The sequence below is a fragment of the Macrobrachium rosenbergii genome, chromosome 28, assembly GCF_040412425.1.
Source record: "Macrobrachium rosenbergii isolate ZJJX-2024 chromosome 28, ASM4041242v1, whole genome shotgun sequence".
NCBI lineage: Eukaryota > Metazoa > Arthropoda > Malacostraca > Decapoda > Palaemonidae > Macrobrachium > Macrobrachium rosenbergii.
The window spans coordinates 15,115,001-15,135,979 of NC_089768.1; the positions used below are offsets into that span (position 1 = coordinate 15,115,001).

At 38.8% G+C, this 20,979-nt stretch overlaps 2 protein-coding genes across 7 annotated transcripts in view; one reads left to right on the forward strand and one right to left on the reverse strand.

The window, feature by feature from the left end:
- The window catches only part of LOC136854063 (serine/arginine repetitive matrix protein 2-like), a 105,185-nt gene extending 89,487 nt beyond the window's left edge, over window positions 1–15,698 (reverse strand). The window contains exon 1 of one of the 4 annotated variants that reach the window (XM_067130172.1): window positions 15,378–15,698. The gene's annotated coding sequence lies outside the window, so the exon portion shown is untranslated. The remainder of the gene's footprint in view (window positions 1–15,377) is intronic. The other 3 variants (XM_067130170.1, XM_067130168.1, XM_067130171.1) reach the window with 3 other exon arrangements.
- The window catches only part of LOC136854066 (centrosomal protein of 112 kDa-like), a 227,743-nt gene that overhangs the window by 87,465 nt on the left and 119,299 nt on the right, over window positions 1–20,979 (forward strand). The window lies entirely within an intron of this gene.

A 20,979-nucleotide genomic window follows, 5' to 3' on the forward strand; every position in this document is an offset into this window, starting at 1 on the left:
ATGATAAAAATACCAACTAGTAGCTTCTAGTGCCGGAATGTTTCAGAGACCACAGCTCTTGTGTAAACGGACGAACAGAAAGGGAGATTCGTGTGGCTGCCGAGTGTTTCCCATGTGGTGTGCTGTAACTGTCGATCCCCTGACGAATTCTTGTCCACTCAAATGCTCTGAGACCTTCGGAATTCCTTCAGCAAGGTTTCAAAAGACCAGCATGTTGATTGAAAAACTATATTGCATTATAATCACGATTTAGATTCATTGAATTATTAGCGGTGATTAGAAGCATACACTTACACAAATACATTGGCAAAGAGGCTTAGGTATGCTGGTACGGGCCCTTGCTGAAAAGCAGCCGGTAATAGTGGTAAGGTGTAAAAGGGCATAAAAGGCCTGGTGTAAACCTACTGACCCGACCCTAGTATCGAGGCTATGTTTTTCACCTAATAAAATTCACCATACGCTATAGGAGAAGGTACCAGTCTTACGTGTGTACGGCTACACAGAAGCTGAAATGTATAAAGTATGAGTGCATTTAATAAAGGGACTCCCTTTACGTTAATTGCAATATTGTGTGTGTGTGTATATGTGTATATATGTATATATATATATATATATATATATATATATATATATATATATATATATATATATAAAATATATATATATATATATATATATATATATATATATATATATATATATATATATATATATATATATATATATATATATATATGCGTACATTATTTCATACAGATAATTTTATAGTCTGGTTAACTTCATTACCGCTGGATATCAGCCGCCATGTTTCAAAGTAAGACAGCTTTGTGAGTGGACTCACGGCTTGGAGATGAGAGGAGAGAACTGTTAATCTCTTTTACACGGGAGGATATTGCGCTTCTCTCTCTCTCTCTCTCTCTCTCTCTCTCTCTCTCTCTCTCTCTCTCTCTCTCTCTCTCGCTCCTTATACTCAGCTGCTGCCTTTCCTTGAGGAAGGGAAGAGGGTTTTCCCTTGCATACCCTTTCCCAAGGGTCCCAAGTCTCGCTGAGTGCTCCACCTGGTGTTGTTGGCTTAATGACTGTGAAAAAGAAGAAGCAGTTGTTGCAACGTGTGGAATGGCTGGCATTTTCGGAAGCAGGACTGAATCCTTGAAAATAAAGTAATGCCCTTTGTTTTTAGTGAGACCTTCTCCTAGACTGCAATTCCGTGTTTGAAGTAGCTCTGTCATCAAACGGAAAACTTGAAAATAAGAGATACAAGATGCGCAGTATCTCGCTTAATGGGTAGCTGATAAGAGATTTTCATTGAAATTATGGGTAGAAGTTCTTTACTGTTCTCTTCCTTTCCTCTCCCTATTTTGCTTAGTTGCCCTTGCATTTTTGTTATTATTATTATTATTATTATTATTATTATTATTATTATTATTATTATTATTATTATTATTATTATTATTATTTTGATAGCCACCTTATATACGCCTTGAACTCCTGAATAAGTTTTTATCATGAAGTCTGAATTGCCATTTCACAAAAATAAACTAACAAAACCAGATTCAAGGCTTTTATGGTGGAAAGACCAAATATTAAGTTACTGTAAGCGAAAGACCAAATATCATTTAGTTACTGGAAGCGTCAGACATCTGTGCATCTGGAGATTTGGATAAGTCTGATCCTGTATATAACGAACTTTAGATGACAACGAAATGAGGCCAGATGAATGATAACCGCCTTCTGCAGATTACCTGTGTTTGTGTGATTTACTGACTGAATGATTAATTGGCGGCTGTCACGTCACCTGCTTGGTCAGTTCTTTCAAAACATCGACTGGCCGGCAGTAGCAGGTTTGCTCTTGAAAAGACTTATATTTTATGAGAGCTTGCTAGCCTAGTCCATTTTGAATACCTCATGTATCATAGGACGCCTGATAATCAATCCAGCAGCCTGCAGGCAACAACATACATGAAAAACTTTTGAGGGCCACTGTCCTCTGTTTTTTTTTTCTCTTGTGTAAAGGGCTTTTTAGGAGATATCGCAAGCAAGTCTTTTTAAAGAAAGTATACACACACACACACACATATATACTGTATATATGTGTGTTCGATTTTAAATCACGAAAAGGTAAAAACGTGATGATTGTACGAACAAAGTTATCCAAAAGAAACTGATTGATAATGATGCATTAATCACGACATTTTTTTCAAATTTCCAAAACTTTGCATGTACAAAACACCTCATTTGCTTCCGCAAGTTTATGCTAGTTTCTGTGGCCAAAAGATGAAACGAAAGCTTTCAGAGACAGAAACCAACCACACAACGACCATCGCTCGTCCTCTGCGTTCGTGCAAATGTGCGAGGTTCATTGCCCGCGATAAATGTGACGGCCATTCCCCAGTGTAGTAGTTAATCTGATGTCTACATTTATACGTATTTATGTATGTGCATACAGTGACGATGGTAGGGAGAGGTGGGGGGTGGGGGGCTGCGTGCTTGTTGCAGAATGCTCAGCGAATTAATGATAATGGTCTGGACACGCCTTTCCCAATCTCTTCCCAGGTAAAACATACATTCTGATGTTTTAATGTACATCCCTTTGTTTTTCAAAGTAAAAGCTATTTTTATTTATTTATTTTTGCATTGATAACAGCCAGAATTATGATGATGATGATAATGATTTAAGTATCAATATAGTTATCTTTAGGCTAGTTGGTAGCTTCAGTAGATCATCACCTTCTGCTTGCAATTTTATTGTGAAAGAAATTAGTTGCTCGGCTAGCTGCAAAAAGAAATGAGGTCGGGGACAGTAAACACAGGATAGTGTGCTGACTTGATCAACCAGATGTTTCTGTCTCTCCTCGGGAGGTCTGTTTCAACTAAATCTCTCTCTCTCTCTCTCTCTCTCTCTCTCTCTCTCTCTCTCTCTCTCTCTCTCTCTCTCTCTCTCTCTCAAACACACACACACGCACCATTTTTCCTTCTAATCTTCAGTTTTAGCATTTTTTCTGTTTTATTAATAAAAGGAAGGTTGGCTTGTGTATTATTTGTGATTTTAAAGAACAAGGCTTGTTATTCATAGAACCTTATTTCATTGGCCCTAGTTACTCCTTCGAGAAAATGCTAGGCTAAGCAAACTCCAGTGTTTTATATTAAGGTACAACGATCTATTGTTGTACCGTTGTTGTTACAATTTACGTAGACAAACTGTCACCCGACTTGGATGCTTTCCAAGACGTTGACCTGAAAACAAAAGTGAATTCCTCAAGAATGTCTTCAACGTTTATTCGGGTTGGGATTTTGAAAGCAGTGTTTTTGTGTCTAATGCAGCATTTTTAAAAAATCTAATCACTAAGTTCAACCTGCAGTTTCTCATTTCTGAGTAAAAGAAGTCAAACGACACCTGAATGAGGAGAGTCGGATAGATTTAAAAGATTTTACATTCGTACTTATTCCTTGGAAATCCAAAACGTGCAATACATATTTTATTTCGTGTCCATTATCTCTGTGAACACAGATTAATATAGGGATTTACAGGGAGGTGATCTGGAATCGCATGAGAGAACCTTTGAAAGGCTGTCTCAGTACATTAAATATCAGATTTCAGTATTTGCTTCCTACATCAAAACTGACGCTTTCAGAATAAAAACAATTATATCCATGATTAGTACAATTATACCGATCTAAGCAGCCTAAACGAATATAACGTTCCGAGAACATTTAGGGGGAATGAATCATGGTTTGCTGGTCTGTCTCTGTCGTTGCTTGCACGGCGTCTTGTTGGACACTGGGCTGAAGTTAGTGGTTAATTAAAGGTTTACAGTGATTGCGCTGCGTTAGTTGAGGGATATCTAGCGTCAAGTACAGAGGGAATGATGGGACTATGTGTTGTAACATGAAACTGCCTTTTTTCGGGCTCTTAAGCACATTAATAGGAAAAAAGGGCGCATAACATTTAGTTCTGGAAATTACCGCCAGAGTGTTGTGCGCCAGTCACTGAGTCACCTCTTACATTTAGCAGTAGGAAGTCCTTGCTCACTTTTTTCTCTTCCAAACGTTTTGTATGGTAAGTGGAACCCTTAAAATTTGCACGCATAGTGATGAACACGAAATGTGATATATGGTGTGTTGATTAGCCATATGATTAAATGTGAAAGTGATGTGGTTAGCGATTGCAAAATATTTTCTCTTCTATGGTTATGGTCAGGTATTTTGAAAAATGGCGTTGGGTGGTGGAATTCGTAATACTGTAAGTAAAATTAGACTGATGCAAGCACCCCATGCGAACGTATTCCAAGTTCTGAGATCGTCTTGGGGGTATGCATCATGTGATGGTCAGAGCTTGCTTCAACGGCGTCTTGTTGGGCACCGGGGTGAAGTTAAAGGTTAATTAAAAGTTTATAGTGTTGGCACGGCGTTGAGTTAAGGCTAACTAGTGTTGAGTATACAGCGAGTATGCTGGGCGTTTGTTAGGTTGAAGGGTCTATGTTGGTTTGGCTTGTGCACCAAGTTTGTTTACAAGGAAGTTGTTTGCGTGAGGTCTGTTAATCTGATGCACAAACATTTAATTTTTTTTCAGTAGGCTATTACAATTTCCTTAAAACATTCCCCGCCTACGAAACTTTATAAATGACACCACTTCCATTTCGTTCGATATTATGGCAGCTACCATGAGTGTCTAATTAGCAGCACCTGTAATCGGGCACCAGATCTCCGTATAAGTCAGTGCTGTTTAGAAAGATATTTATTCCATTTCTTTAATATTCCATGAATTGCACCTAAACACTGGTTATACCAGCAAGAAAATGAGGCTTTCAGACCAGAAAATAACGTATTTTAAAAGAAAATTAAAATATCTGGCTGTTTACTTACAAGAAAAAACTGTTGTACTCTCTGGGTGTCGTGTGTATTTCCTTGAGTGGAATTTCGAGATCTGTATAAGTAACCACAAATTAAACCGTCTTTCTCTTATTTGAAGTTGAATACATAAACAGAGTCACATGGCGAAGATGTTTTTTTCTTCCCAAGTACCCAATTAAAAGAACCTCCCAGTCATTTGTGAAAGACCGGGCAACCTTTACCTCTTGTATAGTTCCCTCTTATAGAAAACTCTTGAATACTTTACTTTTCACATTCATGAGAACTTTGATTAACTACTATTTGATGGCAGAATGAATTACATTATCGCAAGGGCCAACTTACTTAGCGTATTCTTCTGAATGAATTAAATCTTGATATGTCTTCACCCCGTTCATCTAATATTTTCTTAAGTGTTTATGTTCACTTATAAATCTCAAAGTATTATAGTACTTGAAATGGTTATTGTCAACCCCAAAATAGCATAGTGTGGCACCTTGAATGTGTCTAGTGGTCTGGTTAAACTAAGGTATACTTTTTCCTCGATTCATAAGTGCACACTTCCCATAGCCTACTGACTTCACGTACGTCGTTTACTGATAATGCCATTTAAAAATCAGCTCAAACGGTGATGTTACGAGGTCGAAGTCGTCACACAGAAAATGGAGATTCAGGAAATTACTCGCAAATAAACTTGACATTTTTGTTCTTCCCATGAATGCATTTTGCAAGGTTTGAGGTCATTTAAGACTTGAGTCAGAGTTCAACGATGACCTTCAAGCTGATGTCCCAAAACACTGACGACTTAGTGAACTGCCTTGAGAACCCATTATCACCCTCTCGTTTGGAACTACTGTAGGTTACGACGCGAAGAACAACCTTAGGCGCGTGATTTTTTTTTTTTTTTTTTTTTTTTTAATTCTTTACATAGTACGAGGTCACTTATTTATCACATAGTACATCACCATGTTTTTTTTATTATCAAACGCTTGCAGTAAGATAACCTTATTACGAACAAACAAAAATCTTGTCCCGTCACCTTCAGAGCAGCTGCCGCAGCATTTGGTATGTGCAAACATATTTATTTTTGCATCACAACACTTCAGACCAAAGCTGGTTTGCGACACGAGGCAGAGTACCTTTTCTCAGACGTATTCCGACCTCACTCCATCCAAAGAACATGTTGCTTATCGTAGTAGAGATAGTTTCCTCAATGGTACTCCAAGAGCAGAGCTATTTCTTTTAATTTAATACCCAAACAAACACACACACACACACACATTTTATATATATATATATATATATATATATATATATATATATATATATATATATATATATGAATAAATGCGTGTGTGTATTTTATATATACAGCTGAGGACACAGGAAAAGTAATAGGATGTACATCCTCCTTTATTGTTCGTGTGGCCTCAGCTGTATCACATGCTATTAAATAACGAAGAGGATATATATATATATATATATATATATATATATATATATATATATATATATATATATGTGTGTGTGTGTGTGTGTGTGTGTGTATTATATGTACATACATACATCATACATAGCGTTTATTTCTCCCATAATTCATGGTTACCCCGTTAACGCTCATTCATCTACTTTATCCAGTCACACGTTAACAACGTGTTCTGGTTGTAGTTCTTGCACTCCCTTATGCTGATTCATATTCTTTCTATAAAACTGTATATTGTTGGTTATGAGCATTAAGTATGCTTAACTTTACATTTTCCCCTTGTATAATGTACACTAAACTGGTCACTGAAGAGGAAATAGTGTTTTAAAATTTGAACTGCATTGACTTTTTCCATAAAATTGTCTCGTGATATCTTGTCAGTGAGCATTTCGGTAAATTAGTATAGAACAGAGTATTGAATTTAGGCCGAAGGCCAAGCGCTGGGACCTATGAGGTCATTCAGCGCTGAAAGGAAAATTGAGAGTAAAAGGTTACAAAGGTTGCACTATGAAATAATAGTTAGAAGAGGGTGGAAAGTAAGATGGAAGAGAGAATATGAATGGAGGTAGAGTAAAAAGAAGAAAAGGGTTGCAGCTAGGTGCCGAAAGGACGCTACAAAGAACCTTAAGTAATGCCTACAGTGCACTGCGCGTGAGGTGCGCCCATGGCACTACTCCTACGGAGGTAAATTAATATACACGATCCGGAAACGAAATCCCAGAAGCGCCCCTCTGACAGGTTAAGCAACATCAAAGCCAAGCCATCCTTATTTATCTTGTAGTTGACTAAAGGTGCGTTTCTAATGCAGCGAATCAAACGACTGTAGCCGCGCGATTACACAGCCGCCTATTCGATTTTTCAGTACCGCGACTTTGGTTGAGCAAACCAAAGTCGCCTCAGTGTTGTCATATATATATATATATATATATATATATATATATATATATATATATATATATATATATATATATATATATATATATATATATATATATATATATATATATATAATGACATCAACAATGAGACTGATGAAGTAGAGCAACCAAAGTCGAGGTATTGAAAAACGAACAGGTTGCTGTGTAATCGCGCGGCTACAGTCGTTTGAGTCGCTGCATTGGAAACGCACCTTAACCTTCCCTTTCCCTGTCTAATAATTAAGGTTTATATATGAATTCGCTTCGTGAAGCAGTAAATCTCAGTCTTGAAAGAGCCGGGCAATTTGGGATGAGATTATCATTTATTCTAACTTTAGTACTCGCAGACTGTTTCTGTGAGACTAGCTTAAGTTCCATTATCCTACTAGTTGCCCCCGTGGGGAATAGCGCCGTCAGTGCACCTCACGTGGTGCACTGCAGGCATTACTTAAGTTCTTTACAACGTTCTCACGGCCCCTAGTTGTAGCCTCTTTCATTCCTTTATTGCACCTCCGTTCATATTCTCTTTCTTCCCATCTGACTTTCCACCCTCTAACAAATGTTTCATGTTGCAGCTGCGAGGGTTTCCTCCTGGTTCGCCTTCCAAAACTTCTCACTGTCAATTTCCCTTTCAGCGCTGAATGACCGCATGGGTCCCAACGCTTGGCCTTTGGCCTAAAATGTATATTCCAATTCAGTCCATTATCCTAGTTGCTTCAGAGACAAAGTGTACGCTCTAGGATCAATTAGTCTGATTGGATGTTTTTTAACGCACGCGTACAAGAAAGATTTGAATGGATTTTTACGAAAATAGTACCAAAGGTGGGCCTCATGACTGGCAGCAGATAATTAGATATTGAGAGAGATCCGATTTGGATCCAGGAATTCTTTGTTTGCTTATTAGCAGGATTACACAAAAAATTTTTGTTCGGTGTTTTGCTAAAATTCTTTCCAAAGGTGAGCTTCGGGACTGGCAACCAGTAACTAGATTTTGGGAGAGATCCGTACCCATTTTTTTTTTATTTTATTGGACCATTGAAGAGAAGCGGCACTTTGAGATTGATTGTTCGGTCTCCGTGGAGGTTTTACTCTCTCCAAAGCTCTTTTCCTCATTATTCGTAATAAAATTCTTTTCTTGGCAAATGGATGATTGGATTTTACTCAGAATATTAAGCCTATGAATAGGTTTTTCTTTCAAATGCACCTATACTACTGTTCAGCTACGTTTTCCTCAATTTAATATTGCTACCAGGCTAGCTTCTTAATTCGACCGTCTGAAATGGTTTTATTTTGTTTCTGCATATTAATCATGCTCTATAAATGATTTCATTTTTACTTTCTCATTTTATTTGGAGTGAAAACATCCCATTCACTAAATAAGAACACTGTCTTTGCCATCAGATTTTTTTAGGAGAAGTTTCGAGAGGCTTTCTTGACAAGAGAACGTATGAGTGACGGAAACAAACTCCGGAGTATGGCCTTAAAACTAAAACTATTACTTTAGCGATCTTGTTGAAAGTTTAGCTTCGGGCGTATAACCCAAGCCAACATCATTTCCGTGGCTTTTACATGACTTGAGAGTTTAGACTTAAGTCGCCGATTCATTTAATTGTAGCAACAATAATGAAGTAACAGGCTACCAACCGCTGATTGAGAGTGAAGGTTTTGCATTGTTGTTGCCAACGCTGTCTCAAGTGTTTTCTTTGTTTTATGAAAGAGCTGCTGATACACCGACTAACCAACCTCGGCTAAAATACGATACATATTCACTCTTATCTTGCACATGGCCTGTACGCAGAAAACACAACGAATGGTATTTGTTGACCGGATAAGATGCATGTAATTTCATACATATTATTGCTGATAATTCTACGCACTCATAGCACTCTGATCTCATGAGCTAGAATATTCACTATAAAAAAAGGTGGCCAACTTGAAGTTGCCGCTTTTGACAAAAACAGTAGGACAAAATTAACAAGGATGATTTTAGTGAGTGATAGAAGCCACAGTGAGACCGCCTTGGTGGGGGAATCCCGATCTTAACTGAAGGCCTTGAGGCAAGCAGAATTCGTCATGTCATTCAGAATGTTTATGGAAAGGACCACGTCACTGTCATCGTCCCCCGCGCTTTGACATTGGTGTTTGGATGAATGTAATGATGGGGATCTGAGAGTTATTGTCTTCCAAGGAGAGAAAGAGAGGGTGGGTGGGGGTAATCGGCGGAGGTGACCCTGTTCAGTAGTCATGTCATGTAGCACCAGCGGAGGGAGCATTTTCAGCGACGAAATTGCTAGCCGTTTCTTCTTCGCGTCCTGTCTGTGCCCCTCGCTGTTCATCCTGTACGTCGTCAACACCTGTTCATCTCCGTTTTTTCTTTCTCTCTCCTGTAGATATTTCTCGGCCTCCATTCTGTGTCCTTTTGATGTTCCTCGCTGTTTCCTCTTTGTCTGTAATCATACAGAGAGTAATCCCCCGATTCATCTCCATGTATCATATAGATAGTAATCGCTGTTTCCTCTTTGTCTGTAATCATACAGAGAGTAATCCCCCCGATTCATCTTCATGTATCATATAGACAGTAATCGTTGTTTCCTCTTTGTCTGTAATCATACAGAGAGTAATCCCCCCGATTCATCTTCATGTATCATATAGACAGTAATCGCTGTTTCTTCTTTGTATCATATAGATAGTAATCGCTGTTTCTTCTTTGTCTGTATCATATAGATAGAAATCGCCGATTCTTCTTCATGTATCCTAAAGATAGTAATCGCTGTTACTTCTTTGTTCGTATCATATAGATAGTAATCGCCAATTCTTCTTCATGTATCATATAGATAGTAATTGCTGTTTCTTCTTTGTCTGTATCATATATAGATAGTAATCGCCGATTCTTCTTCATGAATCCTATAGATAGTAATCGCTGTTTCTTCTTTGTCTGTATCATACATAGATGGTAATCGCCGATTCTTCTTCATGTATCCTATAGATAGTAATCGCTGTTTTTTCTTTGTCTGTATCATACATAGATGGTAATCGCCGATTCTTCTCCATGTATCCTATAGATAGTAATCGCCGATTCCTAAGTCTTCAGTCGATATTCTGAGCTGTTTCTTCTTTATGTCACCTATTGCTTTTCGTCGTCATTCATTTTTATTGTCTCCTGTAGCTACTCCATCCATTTCTTTGGTCTCATGCAGAATCTTTCCTCTTGTTACTTTCGATACAAGAGTGAATGTCTCTGCATCAATATGCGAGTCGGCTCTCAATACCACATTCATTTTCACTTGGCCGATCGCCTCCCGAAGGTTCCGTAATGTTATCTGCCTTTTTTGAAGGATCCGTAATTCATTTGTTTTTGTTTTCATTGCGGTTTATTCTCATAACCATTGTTCTATAGATTTTAGCACCCAGAACTATTATGAGATGAATTCTCTGTTTATACCAGGCTCCAGTATATATTTTTGCCCTTACGCTGGTTATTAATATCTCCTTTTTTTTAACCGTGACCATTATAGCTTACATGTCATCACAGTTCCGTTGCAACTGATGCCCATTTGTGATCACTACTATTACCCCTACCGCTCTTATTACTATATGATATTACCCCTTTATTATAGTTATTTTTCATCAATATTGATAAGATTATCACTTACTGATAAGTCTCGTTAATATAGTGACAAAAGTCGGCGTAAAATCATTGAGTGCAATGTGATCCATTCCTCGATGGAAGTTACAGATAAAAACATGAAGAAATTAACGTGGATTTATTTTATGAATACAGATAATATTTATACTAAGAAAGGATCAGTTAACTCAATACTACGGAGTGCCTTACCCCAGACAAAGAATACGCGATCAGTAAGAGTGCGGTCGATGGATATTAACCTTCCAAAACCCTCCAAAAGTATATTAATATACTTGAAGGCGAAAGAGGGACTCCACGTACAAATCCTAAAGAGAAGTGACAGCGGAAAGAAACGCAAGATCAAATTACCCGCGATGCAGTGCGAAAGAAGTCTGTACGAACCGAACTGAGTGCAATGAAGATGATGACAGTTGCACCACCAGACGGACGATGATGATCTGCATTCAGTGACATCCTTCGTTCGCCGTTTGGGCGCAAGGGAGCTCCCTGGGCACAAATGGCATCTGCATCTTACGTAATGTTTCGCGTCGTACACGACTTCCTTAATTTAGACCATTACGTACAATGACCCAGAGGAGCAGCACCAGAAAGGAAGAGAGGCGGAGACGTCTGTTCGCTCCCTTCCAAGCCATTGTTGTCATTAGGATTATATTACATCATTATTTACATGAGCGTTAAGTGCCTCCTTGCATGTATTTATCCTTTGTGTTGACCTTGGCAAGACTTCTTCTTCTTCTTCTTTTTCTTTCAATTTTTGTCTTGTTCCCTTTGCGCATAATCGTGGACTTGGCTGCAGCCCTTGAATTTGTGAAACCAACCATGTTGCAATCACGGTTACCGAAAAACAAACCCGCCTTTAGTAATAAAGGACATTACCCCCGCTCTTAGCGACATTGACTTCCTTCAACTTCTACCTGACACAGAATCGAACCGAGAACTCTCGAGCGAAACTCGGCAGGTTCGTAACTTCGTATCTCTTTTATGATATTTGTGGCCCGTGTTAGCGCCGTCACCCTTCAGTCCAGACACCTGGGTTCGATCCAGATGTGATATAGAATTTTTGTGTATTGCACGAGCGATTGGGTGTTACTTCCCCCTGACTTCTTAGGATCGCTTATGTGTAACGTGTGAATGTAACAGGTCAATCCACATTAATATTAATGGAGCATTACAGAATCATCTATCGTTCTTTTCATGTTTATGATGATTACCAGCATAATTCTATAAGTGCTGTCTTATGATTGTCAATCGGTCAAGACTTTTCAAGACAAGAGTAGGCTCATACTGGTGTTTTCTTCCATTTTCGTTTAAAACAGCCAATGAGGATATTCAGTGTTGTGAAAACTAAAAACAAAACAGACATGCTTCAAATACTTGTGAAAATTTACATTTATAATTATTATTATTCGAAAGTAGAATCTAAATTCTCATCTTGACACAGCTGCCATCTACTCGTCTATCAGTCTGGATTGTGCTTTAGTATCTAAGCCCAATGTTCTGTTTCCTTTATTTTCCTTTTTCCCTTTCTCTCCATTCTTTCCTTGAAGGTACTGTACTGCGTTGTGTAATACTCCAGTGAATTCTCCTTTTCGAAAAAGGAATAGCGGCAAGTTTCAGGTCAGTTTTCCAACAGTAGTGTTAAACAATTTCATAAAAACTGACTGAACCTTCTCTCCGCTGAGGAAGTCTAACGATTTTCTCGAGGCAACCAGACCGTTGGGGTCCAATCTGGACAATAAAGCGAGTGGAGTTTTGGGTTTCTTTCTCAGTGGATATCGGCATTTCTGAAAGGATAAATACAAATGTTCTTGGCACGACTGTACTTATTAATATAACTGTGACTCCTTCAAACATTGCCGCTCATGTTATGCACCTAACCAACTCGGTTAAATACTGTTAATCCCCTCGCAGCTGTCTTCACAGACGCCAACAGCTCTCTCTTTGCTTTTCAACAAACATAATCATCGGACGTAGATCTACATACAAATAAAAGAAAATATACAGTCCGATTACTAACAGAGAATGTTGAATTATTTTATTGGCAGAATCGTGCACATTTCTGTCTGTCATGACTTCATGAAATCACGACATATTTCCTAGGCCTTCCACAGTACAAATTATATTTTAAAGAAGAATTTTATCGAGTCATCATCGAAACCGGAAAAACATTAAATTTTCTGTCATTTTTGTTTCGTTTTTGCACTGGTTCCCATTTCCCTTTGACGTCACTGGCGTTTTTATACACTGTTCAAATATTTTGAAGAGGGAATCTACTTTTGGTCCAAATTTTCAGCAGTGTATATTCGTCGTGAAATACTCATTGTAAAGAGGCGCAGTGACTTATTTTACACACTTGTTGTTCATAATTGCTGCAGTGTCTCTCACCGAAGTTTTTTTTTTCCTTACTACTCAAATAAACGGATATGGAGATTAAGACGACGTCTCGAACTTCCACATTAATGTTTTGGTGTGTCACTATTAAGGGCGACCGTCAAGTAAAGCAAAACCGGTGCCAAGGCTTGGAGAAGCAAGGTTGAAAATAGCTCGTTTAAATGAGTAACAAAACGTACAAATGTTGTATTTCGGTTCTCGTTGACGTCACTAGTTTCACTTTCCGATACCTGGTTTAATGTTTATTTTTTTCTGCCCAAAAAACACGAAAGATGTTAAAAAGACACTTTGCTTAGCTACTCGAAATGCAAATGAGAACAAGTGAATACATACGAGTATGCCACGGCCTGTTGATCATCTTCAGAAGCCGCGGCCTTGAATTGAGATTCGCTTTTGGCTCTATTTCGTTCTTATCGTTTTTATAACTTTCCCTCACAGAACTGACTGACGCCATAAAGCCTTGGCACAGCCGGTGTGTGTCACAAACCATTTGGATGAGCTGTGCTCTTCCTCTCCTTTTCTGGACTGGAATTCGTCTCAAGTCTGCCTCAGTTATATGGCTTTTAGCTTTCTGTAAAAGAAAACTATTTTGCCCGTTTTGTCTGTCCGTCGGTACTTTTTTTCGGTCCGCACTTTCTCTGTCCCTCCTCAGATCTTAAAATCTACTAAGGCTAGAGGGCTGCAAATTGGTATGTTGATCATCCAATCTCCAATCATCAAATATACCAAATTGCAGCCCTCTAGCCTCAGTAGTTTTTATTTTATTTAAGGTTAAAGTCAGCCATAATCGTGCTTCTGGCAACTATATTGGATAGCCTACCACCGGCCCTTGGTTAAAGTTTCATGGGCCACGGCTCATACAGCATTATACCGAGACCACCGAAAGATAGTTCTACAGTATTTTCGGTGGCCTTGAGTATGAGCTGTAGCGGTTGTACAGAAAACTCGATTGCGCCGAAGAAACTTCGGCGCATTTTTTACTTGTTTAGTGTCACGTCCCACAAATTTTATTCTCGTTAGTTTCAGTTCCCTGCCTCTAAAATGAACGTTGGCTGGCCTTCTTCATAAAATTTGAGCGGGTTCTTAATATTACTTTCACTTGTCGACGGCAGAATTTCCCTTATAAATGGTGATGCATTTGTTGCAGGAAAATTCATTTCATCAGAAGCCAGGAGGAAGATATTTTACGGAAATGTTTGTCCCTCAGATACTTTACTCGGACCCTACGTGGGCGGCACTCAACGTATGTTTGTAAAGTGATTATTCTCTCTCTCTCTCTCTCTCTCTCTCTCTCTCTCTCTCTCTCTCTCTCTCTCTCTCTCTCTCTCTCTCTCTCCACACACACACACACATATATATATATATATATATATATATATATATATATATATATATATATATATATACTCAACCAAATGGCTTATGTTGGCATATTTTCTTAGAAAACCAAGTACTGTATAGATTACATAATAAGAAAGGTTTGTCTCTCTTAAGCAGCGAATGATGTCACTTCGGAAGGTACGGAACAATTTCGTAGAAAAAAAATGATACTTATCGTCGCACCTATACGCAGAGCGTCTGTAATGAATCAACAGCAGACGTACACAGTGACTGTTTTAACTTGGTATGTGGGTTGGTTATTTTAAGATGATGGGTATTAGGGTGAGGGGAGTGGAAGATGACGTATATTTGCTAGACTTGTAGCTTTTCAGATTCACGTTGCTATACTTAACTCCTCCGGCTTCCTTTAAAAAGAAAATACTTTATTGTGTATGCAACTATCTGTGTGTGTGCACGGTTCAACGTTGCTGTGCTCGGTTATTTTGCATGGATTTTGCCACAACATTTGTTAAGTAACTATTCATTCAATTCAAACGTATTTAATTCTTAGAAAAGGTAAGTCAAAAATATTCAATCACTTCACACGAAACCCGTAAGTTGTCCTGCAATATAAACAATTATAATTCAGTGAATGGAATTCCATTGCTGTTGTTTATCACAAACACTAAACAAAACACCGTGAGTCCCGACATGGTTATTTCTGTCGAGTCAAATATAATAATGCCGCCTGTTAGTGAATATTGATGAGTACCTTTCAATGAAACCGTCGTATTCGAATCTTCACCGCCGCCTCCTCCACTCTCCGTGATCCTTGTTTGCTGATGGTCTCCTCGAAGGTAGTCCGCGGTAAGTAGGAATCGACGGTATCCCACGGTCACAGATACGATAACACTACAAAGGACTGTATTCGAGGGATTTAAGCGTAGGAGTATTGGGTGGAGAAAGGTATACGGCCTCCTTCCCTGAGAGGCGGCCGCTGGTGAAGTAATGCCTTTATATTTGGTGGAGGGTTGTGGAGCTATTCCCGCGACCTGACGTAGACCAACTGACTCACATCCCCGCCACTCCCTCTGCCTCGCCAGTAACCCCACGAGTCCCTCTGTCTTCCTAGTGGCCCCCTTCACTCCTTCCATCCCTCCCATCTTTCGGCCTTCTATCTTTCCTCCTCTCTTTCTCACGCACATACATCATAACGCATTCATTCATTCATTCACTTATCGTACGTTTGTCAGCTGGCGCCTTGGCGTCACGCGATTCCCTTAATGTAACAATACAATCTAGGAGCTCACGCGACAACTTCACGCCATCATCTTGCTGTCTCGAGCGCTCTGCTGCCGTAAACAAGTGTTGTGTTCATTTGGCAGCTTTGGCATGTGCGCTTGCCTTTGTCAAGTCATTCTGTTCTTTCCGTTCGTTCACATCAGGACCTGATTCTTAAGTACTTTCCTTAAACTTTTGACGAAACAAATGTGTAGTTCTTGTTGAATTTGCATTAATTACACGTCCTTTCTTCCAGTGGCTTTGCTTGATTAGCTCTACCGCTGTCACAGTTGGTATGTCTCAATCCCAGGTGTCTCATTTAGTTGCCATGTATCAAGCGTTCTAAAATCTTTTGTTGTACGGAGACGTTACCAAGTATTGAGTTTGAGGTCCTTTACTTGTGAGTACAGACAAGCCCATTCCACTGTCACTGTGCTTTTTTATTTATTCCTATTTATCCATTGTCACTTACACAGTATTCGGTTGTACCTACTGTGGTCTGTCATTCATAAGTATTCAGTTTTATTTTACAGTATTCCGTTGTTAGAGTTGTTTATGATTAAGATGGCGTTATGCCAGCACGGGCTCTTGCACATAGAGCAGCCTGTAATTTATAAAGTTTTTTTAGGGGGTGGGGCCAAAGCGAGAGAGCAGACCAGCAAAAAAAAAGAATATTTTGGCTTAGCAAAAGTGAAAATACGCATATTACGTATCCCTTCCCCAACATTACAACGGTAGACTTATAAGTCTAGGCCTATTGTCTAACAGCGGTCTCCGTTTTCTTTCCCTTCTCTTTAATTGCTTCTATAGGTTATTTGCCTACAAGAATAGCGAGTCGCCATTTAGGTTTAATACGCACTTTTTGACCGAAGGGCAGACCGGGGTCACTCATGGAGGACTATTCACCATGAGTGACCCAGGTCTGCCTTGGTCAAAAATAATGTTTTCATTCATCAAACCCCGGTTTTTTAGTCATGCTGTGTGTGTGTTTGTGTTTGTGTATGCGTGTGTGTGTACGCGCACGCAGGCTTTAATGAAGCTGGGGACTGTGATATTGTGTACTGATTCATTCATGATTCTCAGCGATGACAGACAGCTTCAACTTGTACTGCAAGACTGTAGTTTTCATAGATAACTTTATTTCTGTCGACATTTAAGAATACAGCGTTGAATATTCTTGTGGCCTGTTACGGTATCTATTCCCACATCTACTCCTTCAAGTTAATTTTTTCTAACTAAGGAATATTTGATAGCCTTTCAGTCTATTCGTATCGTTTACGAAGAGAAAAAACGTCTTTATACATCACTGTGCAAATTATTCCAGTTTAAAAACCACGATGACTTGAATTAATTTGCAACATTTTCGCGGGGATCCTTTATCGGCCACTGTTGATATCCAAAATGTGATTGGAAAAAAATATTTAATTTATCTTGGTTATTGAGTGGCATGGAAGAAATATTTAATTTATCTTGGTTATTGAGTGGCATGGAAAAAATATTTATCTTGGTTATTGAGTGGCATGGAAAAAATATTTATCTTGGTTATTGAGTGGCATGGAAAAAATATTTAATTCATCTTGGTTGTTGAGTGGCAGCTGACTTTCAGCAAGCTTCTGACTGCTAAGTTATCCAGTTTATCTTTCTAATGGGTCTTGCACATTCGCTGTCTTTGCGAATCCTATCAAATTACTACATCAAGTTTATGAAAATTAGTCTGATAGATTTCTCGACTTTCACATCCCGTGGATGAACACAAATCTTTGATCGTGGTATGCGACAGTGGTACATAGTATTTTTATGAAGGTTTTCTGTAGTGTTTCTTTAGTCCCCTCCTGGAATTTGCTCATTTTCCTTTTAATTCCTGTAAGTTTCTAATGCTTTTCTTCACATTAATTTTTCAGAACATCTATCACTTGCGGTTATCGAGATTTGCCTAAGCTAAGTTGTTCATCTGAAATGGTACTTGGGCCTCCGGAAAAAAGGTTTATAGATGGCACGAAATATCTGTCAGTTTCCAGAAAGGGAGAGAGCAATCTGTGTCTACTTACATTGTCCCGGGGAGCTGGTAGTGTGTTCCAGAAATTCGATTTCCTTGGTCTCGTGTTCCTTTTTGCTACTCGCTCGACTTTCCAAAGTAAAGATATAGGTGAGCTAGACTTGAAGATAGGCGAGGGAGATCGGATTTTTTTTTTTTTCATGTGTAGACAAGTTATGAGCAGTAAACAAGAACACAAGAGCTAAGTCAGTAAATTTTGAGGAATTAGAAGGAAAAGGCTCCCCTTTCACAGGTTACTTAAGAGACAACAACAAAAAACCGTAATGACTGTGAGATATGACATGACCTTCCTCCCGGTGTTGGCGGTGAGGATGTTGCACTTTAACGAATAAACATGGGGCAGTAGTGTGGATTGTGAGGGATATTTAATATAGATTGCTAATGATTTCAACAGGACAGTTAAGTAACTGAGGGAAGGCCATTCAGTTAATTGGCATCTTTTCTACTGTTCTTTGCTGCTGATCTAGTCCCAGAATCAACATCTTTGGTTGTCATAAATGCTCAAGTTGCTGAACACCTTTAGAAGCACATGCTACGGTAACCCGTAACACCTCTGTCCCGTAATTAGCATCACGAGCACATACACGTCTATTAGATAGTGGCAGATTTCAAGGGTACTGTTTTCGTTAGACATGGGTAAATGAAACTTGCTTACAGAATTTTATGTATACCATCACAGATTATTGTGCATATTACTTTTCCGTATTTTTGGTTTATGCCAATTAACTCATCCATACACTGACATTTATAATTGTCGCAAGAACTGCTTCTCTTGTTTTTGTACTATAAATCCCGTAAAAAGATACTTCGTCGACCTCACCTTTTCCTGGCATCGATTTCTGTTTCTTCCTGTGTGGTGGTTTTTAAAACCAGATGGGTCATTTTAGCATACTGTCACAGACATACAGGACAGAGCTGTCATCACAATACCCACATAATTTATCGAACGAGGAGCGGTGCTTTCAACGTGGTATGGCCGTGTAGTGCCGTCAGTGCACCTCATGCGGTGCAATGTAGGCATTACTTAAGGGTCTTTGCAGCGTCCCTTCGGCCCCTAGCTGCAACTGCTTTCGTTCCTTTTACTGTACCTCCGTTCCTATTTTCTTTCTTCCATCTTACTTTCCACCCTCTCCTAACAATTGATTCATAGAGCAACTGCGAGGTTTTCCCTCCTGTTACACCTTTCAAACTTTTACTGTCAATTTCCGTTTCATCGCTGAATGGCCTTAGTTGCCCCAGTGCTTGGCATGTATGCCTAAAGTCTATATTTGTCTCATCATTTATGTCACATCTCATCGCTTCTTCATCAGTTTTTAGTCATACAAAGAAAATAAGAAACGAACATGGCAAATAATCACAAAAATTTTATTCGTGAGAAGGTGAGTAATAGGCACTGGGAGAGCAGATGAGTTTGCAAAAGAAAGCACAAGGATGGGGAAAGACGACTATAAATTTACACCATCTGTAGGTTTACTGAAGGATGCAGTTGGAATGAGAATAATGCACAATTACTTTGGGGGAATAGGGAGACTCAAAGAAACACTCATCAGTAAGAAAATACTTTTGAAATAACAGAAGGAAAACCACCTGACTCCAAATATGCAGACTTTGAGCAGGAAAGAGCAAACAATGCACAGTAGACACAGATGCAGAGACAGTACCTACGGGAGGTACTGCCAGCTGCTGTCACTCCATCAGAAGCAAGTTGCAAACTATGTGGCAGGTTGAGGAAGCACATTCTGAGTCTGAATCTCATGGAGTGTGAAGAGATTACTTATTCTCATTATAGGCCACAAGGAGGCAGACCGAGTCAAGTCGACCTCCATAAATATTTTCTATATAGCCCAATGTATTAAAGAGGGTGTTGACACCTCACCCAAAATTTGCTTGCTCCAGATGATCAACTGACAAATGTATCATTTTGTTCTTAAATTGTATTACTGTATAAAGTGTTTTATTACATAGTACCTTGGTAATTATCATTAAAGTGACAGTACTTTATCTCTAAATTTTTGCATAAACATTGCTAATCTATCATTTTTAAGTCTCATCTCTGTGTAATGCATTTAAGTAATCATTTGCAATTTTTGTGTGTTAACATAGTATAATGTAACAAATGTACATTAATCACTGTGTATTGGAGCATAATCTTCTTAGCAAGCATGTACCTTGTCAGCTACCTGATAAAATGCATAATTTTTATAGCAATAATTCGGATTATTTTTTCAATGTATGTGCAATAGTTATAACTGTTGTGTACACTTACATCAACCATAGTAATATTTAAATCACTAATTGTAGTGCTATCTTCTAAGGAATCATTTATATACAGTATATTGTAACACTGTCATAAGCAGTCATCTGTAATAAATTATATTTTGTAACACACCTAAGTACCTTATCAGCTCTGGTGAACAACTTTTGTCGAGTAACCAGTAGGGTAGAAAAGTTGTGTAAAAATGTCACAGTAAATGTCATTCGCCATAGGCTTTCCGCTATACACACATCGCATCCTGGTTGCCTGTTGTTGTGCTGTACTTTGTAATTTTTTTGCACAATGCAGTTTCTCTCTTTCCCTATCTTTTTTGAGGATTGGTAAATAGTGTTTCTCGTTCCTCTGTTACTTTGGTTGGAGTGCCACAAGAGTGACTCAACCCTCTTTCCTTGGTGGTCTCTCTTTTGCCTATTCCTATTAGTGGTACACTTTGTGCAGCTTACACTGGAATTCTTCAGTGACTCCTCAGAGAATGAGTTTCCTCACAGGGTAGCAAGGAATGTAATAGTGGAGCTTTTTTCAGGGAATGTACATTAAGGGGAGGAATGTCTCCTTTGATTAGTATTGCAGCAGATTGCAGACTTTCCTTTTTAGAGTTAAGTCGGGTCCCTATCCGCATGGCGTAAAGGCTAGGCTTTAGGCTAGGCTTTACCTTTACAATCTTCTTCTGATTGGGTTAGACCTCTCATTTTTAGTGTATTTATCCAAACTTAAGTATTGAACAATCTCTGTCTTGTGCGAACTCCAGCCCTGAGGGACTTA